We start from the raw sequence: 15,843 nt of genomic DNA, 5'->3' as shown, positions 1-15,843 counted from the left end.
GTTAGCCCAAGGGTTCCCATTAGTGGCCCTAATCATAGTTTTGATGATAACAAACCCAGATTGATCAAAATAGGTTGCTACTAATGATTTGAGGTTGTTTAGATTGTCCAGACTGTTAGTGGCACAAAGAAGGACGATTCAAATTAAAATAAAACCAAAGAAAATCAATGTCAGGTCCACAACTAACAACCCTGAAAGATGAACCTAGTTGAAGATCAAGCAAGACAAGCCAAGACTCAAGACCATAGAACATGAACCAAGTTGAAGCTCAATCATATTCAAGATGAACAAGAGAGGTGTCAATATAGGAAGATCAATTTCTATAGATGGAGATCTTGCAAATCAACCCAAAGAGATAGACTGAAAGGACAAGCATGAACAAGGAAGTCCAAGCAAGCTCATTCAATCACCAGACCCAAGCGATCATCAATCTTAGGTTGAATGGAGATAAAATTCAAGTGTGGTTTGCAAAGGGCTTTCAAATACTACTTTTAAAGTGCACTTTTACAAAGAAATTTCAAAACCACAACTTAAGCCGTTTTGTTTCTCAAGTTATATCATTTAAAAGGGGATTAAAAAATCTACAAAATTGAGCCAAAACTGGTTTAAAACCTTCCCAAAGCTTAAGTGTGAATCACACAAAAAATGGAAGGAGTTTCAAATGAAAAACAACAAGTTCCAAGAACCAGATCTTAGACTGGACCTCTGGTACATCATCTGGCAGACAACTTAGGTTCTGGTCGCAACCAGATGATGGACCAAACGTCTGGTCTTCCATTTGGTCTACATTCTGTCACGACCAGACGTTTGGTGCGGCAAAAGAAACTAGTCGTTGGGAGTAAGGACTAGTAGTAATTTTTACTTTTCTCGCTTAAAAAAAACCATTTTACCCCCCAACGGTTATATTCTTGTTTGGCCTATATATGTGATTAACAACACCATTTAAACAGTTTCATAACTTAGGAAAATATATTTACATGTAATTTAAGAATCTCCAAGGCTTTTGCAAAAGTTCGTCTTCTTCCCTGCTTTTAAACCTTGCAATCTCTTTAAAGAAGATCTCCATAAGCTTACTTGCAATCTATTCTATGAAGAACCATTCTAGCTTACTTGCCATCAACAATCTTGAAGATCTCCCAAGCTTACTTGCAACTTCACCATTGGAGAAGTTCTCACCAAGCTTATTTGTAAACCCATTTGGAGAAGAACTCATTGTATTGAAGAGGTTTATATGCCTTAGTAGAAGGCATTAACACATTGTATTTTGAAGAAGATAAAAAGTGGTGGAAGGACACCGTTCTTAAATCCTTTGAAGTGTAGAAGCTTGTAAGAAGGGCCCGCATTCGGCCCTCTCAAGGAGGATAACAATAGTGGATTTCCTCAAGGATATTAACTTGAGAAGAGTGAAGCAGGTCTTGGAGTTTTAAGACTGGACAACTATAAATCCTTGTGTGGTATCTCTTCAATTACTCTTTCCTTTCTTCTCATTTCCTTTGTGGTTGTTGCTTCTTTTGTTTTTATTTATCTAACCACTATTAATCAAAGATTAATTAATAAGTGTTAGCAAACTTGTAAAAAGTTGTAAAAGGGACGGTATTCAGTTAATGAGGACTGCCCACATCTATTTGCTATTTTATGTAAATTTTGTTGCCCATATCTAGAAAATAACATTTACAAGAATCTGCTCTCACAATCCACTAGCTAGGTTAGCTACTAGCAAATATAAAAAAATAGACGTGGCAAGTAGCAATCATCACTACAACAAATCTAGTTTTACTGGCGTTCTTCACCGCTGGTAAAGTCTAAAACCCACCAAGATAGGTTTTACAGGCAATCAGTAAACCGCCAATAATGGCTCTGTCCCTAGAAGTCTCAAACTGCGACTATTCTATTCACTTCCGTCGGTATATATCCAATTTTATTTTTCTTAAATAAAAAAATTATATGTTTTTTTTTTAAAATGAAATAATTTTATCGGCAGTCACTACTCCTGATAAATGTCAATTTTTTTTAGAAAAAATCTTTTTTAAAATTATATTGTTTAAAAAAAGAAGGTGCCCTTTATTGGTAGTCAATAGTCATGACCTCGTAAAAAGACAGTTTTTTGAAGTAAAAAACTATTTTTAATTAATTTCCTAGCTTAATTTGTTTTAGGCATACTTTTTGTATTGATACCAGTTTACATTTTGTAATGCACTTGCTCCTGCATCGGGAGTTAGGAGTCTCAGTCCGTCCCTGTATTACTCAAAAGGAAGTCTTATTGGACCCCTTCGGGAATTCATTCTTCTTGGCGGCCCCTCCTCAACCCTAATAGATTCTGAGCCTATTCTGAGGCACCAAACCAGGCATGGAATATGAAACCTAAACCCGAGGGGATGGTCGATTGAATCAATTATGGGGTGCGCATTCATCAATCTTTAAGATATACAATAGGTCGGACTAAGAGACCTCGTGGATTGACGTATGGAACTGAGCCTTCCTTCAAATAAGGACTTGGCCCTGCCTGCCTGCCTGAGACTTAGATTTGGTAGTGAGCCATCTAATGCCGGTGAAGAGAGATCGCCGCTATGAGAAACCCCCGCAAATTATGTTTTGTCCAAGCCCGTCCCTCCCCAATCCTCGTTTTATAGAGATGCCTACACAATTCTAATAGTAAAAGGGGCAGATCCCGGAACTTGCTTAGCTTACTTGTCAGTCAAGAAGCCGATGGTTGGGCTAAACCCACCTCAACCACAACATGCTAATCGCCAATTTCCGAATAATGCCCCTCCTTATGATAGAAACCCGCAATGAGTGGAGGGCAATCTCGCATAGAAGCAGGTTCTTTTCACCATTGCACCCCTACCGAATCACGATTCAAAGTATATGAAAAGACCCACATACACCGGGTAGAGGGACTGAAAGCAGATATGGATGGTTTTGCTTTGTCCTGGTATGGATTTGGCAGTCTGCTACTGCGGCCACTGCCTTCCCTCAAAGTCCATTTTGATTCCAAACCCCTCAAGCATTCCAACCACCTCAAGCGGTCCTAATTCAGCCTACTCTCATCGCAACAACCCCAACCTTCCTTTAATCCAGCGACGCCCTCAAGCGGCCCGAATTGTCCTACTGCCCTACTGGATAAGGCGACAGACAAGGCCAGTAGGGCAGTAGGGCCAATTCCCTTTCGAACTATCTTTATTGATCCCAAATTTTTTATTTGCCTTCCCGGGTCCTCACCGAGAAGAGTGGAATTGAAAGATCTTCGTAGGTTGAGTAGCTAAAGGGTGTGAGAACTAACTCGGCCATAGGGAGAGGGGTTGCTTTCTTCAATCTTCAATAAGTAATCATGGATCTTAGGCATCCGGGGACCGGCTTCGCGAGACCAGAACATAGCCCCTGTGCTCCTAATGTAGAGTTAGAACTACTGCTACCGTGGAATCCGCGATCACACATGAGTACCCTTCCAAAAAAAGCGGCTGCTAATTGGCACTAATGCTAATGGGGACCATCGATCAAGAAGAACTTTGGAGACTTTGAAACAGGAGTTATGGAAGTTCCTCGAAGTTATATTCATCTTCCCTACTGACATTTAGTGGAAGCCCCAGAAATGCTTCATTTTGCTTCCTAAGAAAGAGGAATGATGATAAGAACTCTGGGAAGACTTCATCCACTAAAGGATCTAGTGCCACCGATAAATAGAAATCCGGCAGCACGGCAGGGGGGATCCCACTTTCAGAGGACCAGGAATTGGTCATAATCTGCCAAGAGGGCTTAAAAGCGCCTAAGGATTTTCTGTCATAGTCCTTCATTAAGTGACATAGTTGTTTTAACACCAGGAGTTTCTTTAGCCAGTCCCGTGAAACAAGTCACCCCTAAAGGGGTCCTAAGCTTCAGAAACCTTACCAGTTTTCCACCTTGTCGAGTCTATGAAGCTTTGCTTGTTGTAGTCGGCCCGTAATGCCCTCAACAGAAGCAACGTAATTCTTGAGATTGTTATTATATATTCCTCAGTAATCCGCCTCCTTTCCTTTTCCTAGATATTGCGTGTTTTTCTAGTCAGAATATGACCTCTCGCCATCGTGTTATTATGCTAGAGAAGGCTAGCTTACCGCACCGCAAGCAGACGCGCGGTAGCGTTCGTGGTGGTGCTGCAGGGATCTTCTTTGCGCATGTGCTAGTTCCTGTTTTGTTTTTATCTTATTTGTCAGCCGTTCCTCCTAAAAATAAGTCCATAACCATGACTAAAGGCAAGGTTATGGATGAAATAACCTTGCCTTTAGTCATTAGGGCAAGTAGCTACAGCTCCCCGGTTGGGGCATTCATGAGATACGACTGAACCCAAATCCAAGGCAGGTCATGGAAACATCTTTCTCCAGCTAGAGGGTGCTCAATATCTGCCAAGCCCGCCCGGGCGATCCGACCATCCATCGGCTGGGTCATCAGGCAGGGACCTCCGTACCTTTCCCTTATACGAAGAAGATCAAGAGGGCCTCGAAGAGGAGTAGTCACTAAGGTTTCAGCTGGTCGAGTGATAACTTTGCCCCCTCAACGTAGTCGTAGTGTACACCGTAATAGCCTATGGCATCCGGTAAATAGGCAAACCATCAGTGGAAATGAGAAGAACTTTCTTTAAATAGGATGTAATTACCTGCGAGAGTCTTCTAAAACTCTCTTCCATCGGATCGGCGCAATCTCCAATAGTCGGGTGAATAGTTGCTTCATGGTGAGCTTAATAAAGCTTCCAATTCCTGCTGTGCCCGGCATACGCACGGATAAGGATACTGCTTCAATAATATGAAGTAGTAATTTTTTTGATATGTAAGCATTGTATATTTTGTTTAAGTTATGTGATTGTTGAAGTAAAAGACCTTAGTGCTTCAGTCAACAACATACATTGATAATAAAAGAACGAAACATCCACAATCTACATTGTGAATTAATCTATAAACAAACCATATGCAAAATGTGGACAAAAATACTAGCAAAAAGGAAGCCATAACAAACTGCCTATCTTCAACTCTATCTATGAAGAACATTGTTGTATATCTCAAGGTCTAAGCAATCAAGTTCCACTTGCAACTTACTCTAGATCAGCATAGTCACAAAATATGTGCTGCTACTATAGAATGTAGGTGAATTAGCTCCTAGCTCAGTCATGTTTTAACATTTCAAGATATTCAACTTTTAATACAAGCTTAAAAGGGAGCTTAGTTACGTATTTGGCTACTAACTAACATGATTTTGTGCGACCCAAATGAGGTTGTTTAAACTTGACACTTTTAAGGGCTCAATTTCAGCATGTTTGAATAGCTTTATGCTTTCACGATTTCAAATTACAAAGAGGCTACAATCTTGAAGTAAACTTAATTTACATGTCACCAAAAAGATTTTAAACAATGCATATCTAATGATGTAGGGTAGGTACGTAATCGACACTTTAGTGTTGTAAGGGAATTGGTTCCTGATTGTGAGTGTAACGCCCGACATTGTCGTAGACTGTGGTAACTGAATTCTTCCTCAATATGAGTGCCGAAACTCGCCCAAAGCCTTGGAGTCATGCATTCAAAATTAAGTCATGCTTCAATTAACTGCTTCACTGGTACTTTAATCCCAAATTCAATATCAGGTCATTCAAAGAAAAGGGCAGTGGGGATTGGTTTTATATTCAGCCTGACTAGCTGCTCATTCCAAGTCAAGGAACACAGTTGGGCAAGTTTTCTCTTGCAACAAATTCACACAAGAACATTGAGCTTCTGACTTGTATGATTTTTTCTTGTTTTTGTAAAAAACAGCACTTTTCAAGTAATAGGTCACAAAATTTCCCCTTCCTTTGTCCCAACAGTAAGTTGAGGATTTGGACATTTACGACTTTTTATACAACTGATTTTTCCTACCCATGTCAAATGGAGATGAATGTTTCACCACTATGGCTCTTGGATGCAGTTCTTTATGTGTCTTCTAGGTCTTTGAAATTGGGAATCAATCTAGGCAGAATCTATCAGCTGCCAGATCTCAAATAGCTTGCATTGATCGAATGATCCCAAAACTAAGAAGTCAGGCTTGAAACTTTAGTAGGATTATGGATATGCATGAGGAAATTGTGAATAATGATTTTTATCTCTCCCTTTTGAGGAGTCCGAGCAGTTACCGAAAAATGAGTCTCTTCCTTCCGAGGAGTCCGATCTGCTACTAGAGAAAGAATCTCTTCATTTCGAGGAGTGTGAGTAGTTATCAGAGAACAAAAAAGCTGACATCGAACAAGTCGGTGACAACAAAAACACTAGAAAAAATAGAAGTAGAAGAATTGTAGAAAAGAATGGCGAAAGCTCGAATTATGCTACAAGGCCTCTAGGATCAGAACAAAGGTAAAGAGGTCACCGTTGATTCAGATAAGCAGATGCAATATAAAGAATGGGCATTGAAAAGATTTCCCATGCGCAGGACGGAATACTAAATTACATGCTGAAATGATGGATATCTACAAATCTCAAGGGTTAGTCTACTAAATCATCCCTGAAAAATGTAAGCCAGTGGGTGGGTCATCGGATAACCTACGAAAATGCCATTCTCTTCAAACTCTTAGCGATTTCCATTAGACTGTTCCGATCAAACTTCAACTTTTCCTTCCACCATGGTCATAGATTATCCCATGCCCACCCACTGACTTACCTTTTATGAGGATGTTTCAATGGAGTAATTCTTGAGCGTTTTAGATATCCATCATTTTCAGCATGTATTTTAGTCTTCCGTCCTGCGCTAGGCACATTTCTTTAGGTGCGCATGTTCTTGAGATTGCTTTTGCTTAGCTGAATCGATGGTGACCTCCTTCCCTTTGCTCTGATCCTTGAGGCATTGTAGCAGAAATCGATCTTTTTATATTCTCTTCTCCAATTCTTCTACTTCTAATTCCTCTTCACTGCTTTCACTGTCTTCGACTTGTGAGATGTTGGCTAGTAACTTATAAGCTTGCTTTTTGGGTAACTGCTCAAACTCATCGGAAGGAAGAGAAAGAAAATCAATACTGACATCTAACAATTGGGCGACACAAAAAACAGTAGAACAAATAGAAGTAGAAGAATTGTAGAAGACAATGGAGAAAGCTCGAATTATGTTACAAGGCCTCTAGGATCAGAACAAAGGTAAAGTGGTCACCGTTGATTCTGCTAAGCAGATGCAATATAAAGAAGGGGCGCTGAAAAGATTTCACGGGCGCATGAAGGAATACTAAATTACATGCAGAAAATGATGGATATCTACAAAGCTCAATGGTTAGTCTGGTAAATCATCCCTGAAAAATGTAACCCAGTGGGTGGGCCATCGGATAACCTACGAAAATGCCATTCTGCTCAAACTCTTAGCAATTGCCACTAGACTCTTCCGATCAAACTTCACCTTTTCATTCCACCATGGTCGTAGATTATCCTATGCCCACCCAATGGCTTACCTTTTATGAGGTTGTTTCAGGAGAGTAATTCTCGAGCTTTGTAGATATCCATCATTTTCAGTATGTATTTTAGTAATCCGTCCTGCGCTGGCGACATTTCTTTCGGTGTGCTTGTACTTGAGATTGCTTCTACTAAGCTGAATCGATGGTCACCTCCTTCCCTTTGCTTTGATTCTTGAGGCATTGCAGCAGAAATCGATCTTTCTATATTCTCTTCTCCAATTCTTCTACTTCTAATCCTCTACACTGCTTTCGCTGTCTTCGACTTGTGAGATGTGGCTAGTAACATATGAGCTTGCTTCTCGGGTAAGTGCTCAAACTCCTCGGAAGGAAGAGACAGAAAATCAATATTCACGTTATTCACAATTTCTTCTTGGATTTTAATGGTCTTACAAAAGTTTCATGCCCAAGTTCTCACTTTTGGGTTCTTCGATCTGGTAATCCTTTCTAGCCCCCTCCTGCAAAACAAGAAGAAATTGACTCGGATAAAATATACGATCAATCGAATGAAATTGAGATATCTTTAATAAATAAATTCAGCAACTAAGAAGTTGATATCCCCTAGAGAAATCCATAAATGTATTAAAAAGTTTAGAAATAAATCTCATTCTAGCAATTTTGCATGTATCCAACAAATAAGAATCCATATATAGTAAATGAAGAAATCATCACAGAAGGATGCATACCATGCAGATAGGAAAAAAAGAACCAATTAGGTTAAGAAATTTAATAGTACAAATAGCTTGCATATTAATAGCACAAACATCATGCATATAATAAAGGTGAACATTTTCGTAACACATAGATGCATTAAAAAATGGGAATACATAAAATAAGCCAAGATAGCAAATCGAACATGCAAATAGATCTCATGAAAAAAGTCTCGACATAGATAACCAAATCTCGTTGCAATAACAAATCTTCCGCATGGCCAAACATTATTACTCCCACGAAGAACGCTGGTGTTCCGTAATGTTTGTACCAGCATACTATATAGATTCCGATATCGATTCGATGAAAATGTGCTGTAAAACTGGGTCCAAGAAAAAAGATCATCTTAAAGGAAACATACCCACAGAAAATTGAAAGCTTCAGAATCTATGGTCCGCAAAACAAAAAAGCATCCTAATATTATACTAAGTAAAAAAAACAAAAAGCAAAATCTAGCAGTAGATATTTAAAAGAGGAAAGGACAAATGACGTAGAAAAGTATAAAACACACACACACACACAGTAACAAACACATACATATAAAAATCATAAAATAAAATCCAATAAATTAAATCAAGACTTGATGACTTTTCATCTGACAGAACCAAGAACTAGAAAAAGGACAAAGAATGAGAAAAAAGAGACAAAACCGAAATAGCTTGGAAAATGGGGAAATTAAAATTGACATGAGCAGACAAAGATATGCATATAAGGGCTTCGTAGATCTTTCAGAAGAACAAATAAGATAAATGATGAAAATTTTGTCAGAAAATAAAAAAAGTTAAGAAAAGAGCTTGGAAGCCACAAACGATTTGTATGCGAACTTGTCTAGGCCACAGTTTCCTCCAATAAATCTTTCTCTCCCAGCTCAGCTGATTTATGTCCATTCAAGCTTTCATTCCAAGCTCAGCTCTAAACACTAGAGGTAAAAGAGCAGAAGAGCTTCTAAGGAGAGAGAAAAATAAGAGGAACATGAGCTTCCCGGAAGGTTATTTAACTATAGAAAGGTGAATGATAGTTGAAATTACCAAAATACCCTCCACCCTCAGTGGTGCTCGGATGTAGAGCACAATGTAAGTTGTCGTCCGTAAGATCTCAGTAGTCTATTGGCTCGTTGGCCGAATTATGACCGTCCTCTTTGTCTTCGACTAACGATTGTGATTAGAATTTTGAAGCTAGTGTTTATCTTACCACGTAATGAACTTACCATGTATAAAACAAAAGTCTAACATGCGCTTTGGAGCATGTAAGCCGTCCAAGCGCATTATGATGGATGGGATCTTTCCTTGTTCATTAAATCATACTGTTTGCTTATCTGGCTATTCTACCGAATATAGACCGTCTTTAGTTAATGAGGAGTGCCAATTAATATCCACATCTTTTGATATTTCATGTAAATTTTATTGGGGATTTTGTCGCCCATATTTAGGAAACAAGATATACAAGAATCTGCTCTCACACTCAACTAGCCAGGTTAGCTACAAGCAATTAAAAAAAGAGACACATGGCAAGTAACAATCATCACTACTAGAAAACTGGATTTTACGAGTGATCTTGACTGTCGATAAAATTCTCAAAAATCGCCGGGGTAGGTTGTACTACTGTTTAATAAACCCCAGGTATCACCGGCATTTTTCTTTTCTTTCAGTAAAAAACTAAGTTTGCCAGCAGTCCAAATGGACACTATTCAATTTATTTTCGACGGTATATCTTTTTTTTCAATAGAATTTTAAAAAAGAATTTTTTACCGGTAGTAATGATCATCGGTAAAGGTAATTTTTTAAAAGAAATAGTTTTTATTTTAAATTAATTTTTCTAAGAGAACGAGGTTCCTCTATCAGAGGTCATGACCACCTATAAAAGACATTTTTTTTTCAAAAACGAAAACTTTTAATTAGTTTCCTAGCATAATTTGTCGTAGATTTATTTTTTATATTCACACCATTTTACATTTTGCAATGCACTAGTAGCTTCTAACCAATTATAGAATCAATAATGACATAATAATTGTGATTGTTAGCCCAAGGGTTCCCATTAGTGGCCCTAATCATAGTTTTGATGATAACAAACCCAGATTGATCAAAATAGGTTGCTACTAATGATTTGAGGTTGTTAAGATTGTCCAGACTGTTAGTGGCACAAAGAAGGACGATTCAAATTAAAATAAAACCAAAGAAAATCAATGTCAGGTCCACAACTAACAACCCAGAAAGATGAACCTAGTTGAAGATCAAGCAAGACAAGCCAAGACTCAAGACCATAGAACATGAACCAAGTTGAAGCTCAATCATATTCAAGATGAACAAGAGAGGTGTCAATATAGGAAGATCAATTTCTATAGATGGAGATCTTGCAAATCAACCCAAAGAGATAGACCGAAAGGACAAGCATGAACAAGGAAGTCCAAGCAAGCTCATTCAATCACCAGACCCAAGCGATCATCAATCTTAGGTTGAATGGAGATAAAATTCAAGTGTGGTTTGCAAAGGGCTTTCAAATACTACTTTTAAAGTGCACTTTTACAAAGAAATTTCAAAACCACAACTTAAGCCGTTTTGTTTCTCAAGTTATATCATTTAAAAGGGGATTAAAAAATCTACAAAATTGAGCCAAAACTGGTTTAAAACCTTCCCAAAGCTTAAGTGTGAATCACACAAAAAATGGAAGGAGTTTCAAATGAAAAACAACAAGTTCCAAGAACCAGATCTTAGACTGGACCTCTGGTACATCATCTGGCAGACAACTTAGGTTCTGGTCGCAACCAGATGATGGACCAAACGTCTGGTCTTCCATTTGGTCTACATTCTGTCACGACCAGACGTTTGGTGCGGCAAAAGAAACTAGTCGTTGGGAGTAAGGACTAGTAGTAATTTTTACTTTTCTCGCTTAAAAAAGACCATTTTACCCCCCAACGGTTATATTCTTGTTTGGCCTATATATGTGATTAACAACACCATTTAAACAGTTTCATAACTTAGGAAAATATATTTACATGTAATTTAAGAATCTCCAAGGCTTTTGCAAAAGTTCGTCTTCTTCCCTGCTTTTAAACCTTGCAATCTCTTTAAAGAAGATCTCCATAAGCTTACTTGCAATCTATTCTATGAAGAACCATTCTAGCTTACTTGCCATCAACAATCTTGAAGATCTCCCAAGCTTACTTGCAACTTCACCATTGGAGAAGTTCTCACCAAGCTTATTTGTAAACCCATTTGGAGAAGAACACATTGTATTGAAGAGGTTTAAATGCCTTAGTAGAAGGCATTAACACATTGTATTTTGAAGAAGATAAAAAGTGGTGGAAGGGCACCGTTCTTAAATCCTTTGAAGTGCAGAAGCTTGTAAGAAGGGCCCGCATTCGGCCCTCTCAAGGAGGATAACAATAGTGGATTTCCTCAAGGATATTAACTTGAGAAGAGTGAAGCAGGTCTTGGAGTTTTAAGACTGGACAACTATAAATCCTTGTGTGGTATCTCTTCAATTACTCTTTCCTTTCTTCTCATTTACTTTGTGGTTGTTGCTTCTTTTGTTTTTATTTATCTAACCACTATTAATCAAAGATTAATTAATAAGTGTTAGCAAACTTGTAAAAAGTTGTAAAAGGGACGGTATTCAGTTAATGAGGACTGCCCACATCTATTTGCTATTTTATGTAAATTTTGTTGCCCATATCTAGAAAATAACATTTACAAGAATCTGCTCTCACAATCCACTAGCTAGGTTAGCTACTAGCAAATATAAAAAAATAGACGTGGCAAGTAGCAATCATCACTACAACAAATCTAGTTTTACTGGCGTTCTTCACCGCTGGTAAAGTCTAAAACCCACCAAGATAGGTTTTACAGGCAATCAGTAAACCGCCAATAATGGCTCTGTCCCTAGAAGTCTCAAACTGCGACTATTCTATTCACTTCCGTCGGTATATATCCAATTTTATTTTTCTTAAATAAAAAAATTATATGTTTTTTTTTTGAATGAAATAATTTTATCGGCAGTCACTACTCCTGATAAATGTCAATTTTTTTTAGAAAAAATCTTTTTTAAAATTATATTTTTAAAAAAAAGAAGGTGCCCTTTATTGGTAGTCAATAGTCATGACCTCGTAAAAAGACAGTTTTTTGAAGTAAAAAACTATTTTTAATTAATTTCCTAGCTTAATTTGTTTTAGGCATACTTTTTGTATTGATACCAGTTTACATTTTGTAATGCACTTGCTCCTGCATCGGGAGTTAGGAGTCTCAGTCCGTCCCTGTATTACTCAAAAGGAAGTCTTATTGGACCCCTTCGGGAATTCATTCTTCTTGGCGGCCCCTCCTCAACCCTAATAGATTCTGAGCCTATTCTGAGGCACCAAACCAGACATGGAATATGAAACCTAAACCCGAGGGGATGGTCGATTGAACCAATTATGGGGTGCGCATTCATCAATCTTTAAGATATACAATAGGTCGGACTAAGAGACCTCGTCGATTGACGTATGGAACTGAGCCTTCCTTCAAATAAGGACTTGGCCCTGCCTGCCTGCCTGAGACTTAGATTTGGTAGTGAGCCATCTAATGCCGGTGAAGAGAGATCGCCGCTATGAGAAACCCCCGCAAATTATGTTATGTCCAAACCCGTCCCTCCCCAATCCTCGTTTTATAGAGATGCCTACACAATTCTAATAGTAAAAGGGGCAGATGCCAGAACATGCTTAGCTTACTTGTCAGTCCAGAAGCCGATGGTTGGGCTAAACCCTCCTCAACCACAACATGCTAATCGCCAATTTCCGAATAATGCCCCTCCTTATGATAGAAACCCGCAATGAGTGGAGGGCAATCTCGCATAGAAGCAGGTTCTTTTCACCATTGCACCCCTACCGAATCACGATTCAAAGTATATGAAAAGACCGACATACACCGGGTAGAGGGACTGAAAGCAGATATGGATGGTTTTGCTTTGTCCTGGTATGGATTTGGCAGTCTGCTACTGCGGCCACTACCTTCCCTCAAAGTCCATTTCGATTCCAAACCCCTCCTCAAGCATTCCAACCACCTCAAGCGGTCCTAATTCAGCCTACTTTCAACGCAACAACCCCAACCTTCCTTTAATCCAGCGACGCCCTCAAGCGGCCCGAATTGGCCTACTGCCCTACTGGATAAGGCGACAGACAAGGCCAGTAGGGCAGTAGGGCCAATTCCCTTTCGAACTATCTTTATTGATCCCAAATTGTTTATTTTCTTTCCCGGGTCCTGATCGAGAAGAGTGGAATTGAAAGATCTTCGTAGCTTGAGTAGCTAAAGGAAGTGAGAACTAACTCGACCATAGGGAGAGGGGTTGCTTTCTTCAATCTTCAATAAGTAATCAAGAATCTTAGGCATCCGGGGACCGGCTTCGCGAGACCATATCATAGCCCCTGTGCTCCTAATGAAGAGTTAGAACTACTGCTACCGTGGAATCCATCGATCAGGAAGGACTTTGGAGAGTTCGATACAAGAGATATGGAAGTTCCTCGAGGTTATATTCATCTTCCCTACTGCCATTTAGTGGAAGCGCCAGAAATGCTTCATTTTGCTTCCTAAGAAAGAGGAATGATGATAGGAACTCTGGAAATACTTCATCCACAAAAGGATCCAGTGCCACCGATAAATAGAAATCCAACAACACGGCAGGGGGGATCCCACTTTCAGAGGACAAGGAATTAGTCATAGTCTGCCAAGAGGGCTTAAAAGCGCCTAAGGATTTTCTGTCATCGTCCTTCATTAAGTTACATAGTTGTTTTAACACCAGGAGTCTCTTTAGGCAGTCCCGTGAAACAAGTTTCCCCTCAAGGGGTCTTAAGCTTCAGAAACCTTACCAGTTTTTCCACCTTGTCGAGTCTACGAAGCTTTGCTTCTTGTAGTCGGCCCGTAATGCCCTCAACAGAAGCAAAGCAATTCTTGAGATTGTTATTATATATTCCTCAGTAAGCCGCCTCCTTTCCAATTCCTAGCTATTGTGTGTTTTTCTAGTCAGAATATGACCTCTCGCCAGCGTGTTATTATGCTAAAGAAGGCTAGCTTACCGCACCGCAGGCGGACGCACGGTAGCATTCGTGGTGGTGCTGCAGGGATCTTCTTTGCGCATGTGCTTGTTCCTGTTTTGTTTTTTCATCTTATTTGTCAGCCGTTCATCATAAAAAGATGTCCATAACCCTGACTAAAGGCAAGGTTATGGACGAAATGACCTTGCCTTTAGTCATTAGGATGAGTAGCTAAAGCTCCCCGGTTGGGGCATTCATGAGATACGGCTGAACCCAAATCCGTGGCAGGTCGTGGAAACATCTTTCTCCGGCTAGAGGTTGCTCAATATCTGCCGAGCCCGCCCGGGCAATCCAACCATCCGTTGGCTGGGTCATCAGGCAGGGACCTTCGTACCTTTCCCTTATACGAAGAAGATCAAGAGGAGCCCGAAGAGGAGTAGTCACTAAGGTTTCAGCTGGTCAAGTGACAACATAGCCCCCTTAACGTAGTAGTAGTGTACAACGTAATAGCCTATGGCCTCCGGTAAACAAGGTAACCATCAGTGGAAATGAGAAGAACTTTCTTTAAATAGGATGTAATCTCCCACGAGAGTCTTCTAAAACTCTCTGCCATCTGATCGGCGCAATCTCCAACAGTCGGGTGAATAGTTGCTGCATGGTGAGCTTAATAAAGCTTCCAATTCCTGGTATGGCCGGCATACGCACGGATAAGGATACTGCTTCAATCAACAACATCCGTTGATAATAAGAGAACAAAACACCCAAAATCTACAATGTGAATTAATCTACAAATAAACCATGTCACGCCCCGAACCCAAAATCCAGGGTCCGGCACAAGTGACAGCCGCCGCACGCCCATAGGGTCACCCCCACAAGCATGTAAGGCTTCCTCACAACCAACTATTCTCAATATTCAGATCGATTAGTAAATGCAGAAATTTTAGTCTCAATTAAAGCTCCAATGAAATATATCTATAGCTCCAGAATTATAAATCCAACAATAATTATTCCAAGACAATCACCTTAATAAAATAACAAAAGTTTCTAAATTGGAATAATAAAATAAAGAAATAAATCTCCTAGGCTCCAATCCAAGTGCCTGATCTCAGCAAGTCTACTGCCGCTCCTCTGTATCTGAAAATGGTTAAACCACATAATGAGCTAACAGCCGAGCCGGTTTTCCAAATTCAAGCCAGCTAAAAGAAAAACAAAAATTTTAGTCTATGCAGAAATTGATAAGAAGCAAGAAAATCATTTCTACATAAGCTACATAAGAAAAATACATGTTTTTACAAAAACGGTTCCAACCACTCGGTTATGCAGTTTTCCACTTTGAAAACAATGACAAAGAATATATATTTTCAAACACTTGGTTTTGTATTTTTCCACTTGGAAATCAAATACTTAACAGTCTTCTCTGTGGCCAATTTCCAACTTTATTGGCAAGTAGCGTAACCCAAGGCGAACACTCGTTCGCAGGACTCACAGGTCCTAAAGCGCGCAATGTAATATTATCAATAGCCAGAGGACTCCCTACTGGCCGCCCGAGATCAACCTTACGGGCAAATAAACTCGACCGGTCTACGTGATCACGTCCAGTGTACTCACCCACTGCCAGGTTGGGCACTAGATCCCCACCGGAGATCAACCTTACTGGTGGAATCCATTCCATACCAAGACTGTATACAAATATAGAGAGAAGCAA

The sequence above is a fragment of the Tasmannia lanceolata genome, unplaced genomic scaffold (assembly GCF_043159265.1).
Source record: "Tasmannia lanceolata isolate RefF3 unplaced genomic scaffold, GAP_Taslan_0.1 ptg000019l, whole genome shotgun sequence".
In the NCBI taxonomy this organism is placed as follows: domain Eukaryota; kingdom Viridiplantae; phylum Streptophyta; class Magnoliopsida; order Canellales; family Winteraceae; genus Tasmannia; species Tasmannia lanceolata.
The sequence above is the reverse complement of the archived record's forward strand: the minus strand, read 5'-3'. Positions refer to the sequence as shown.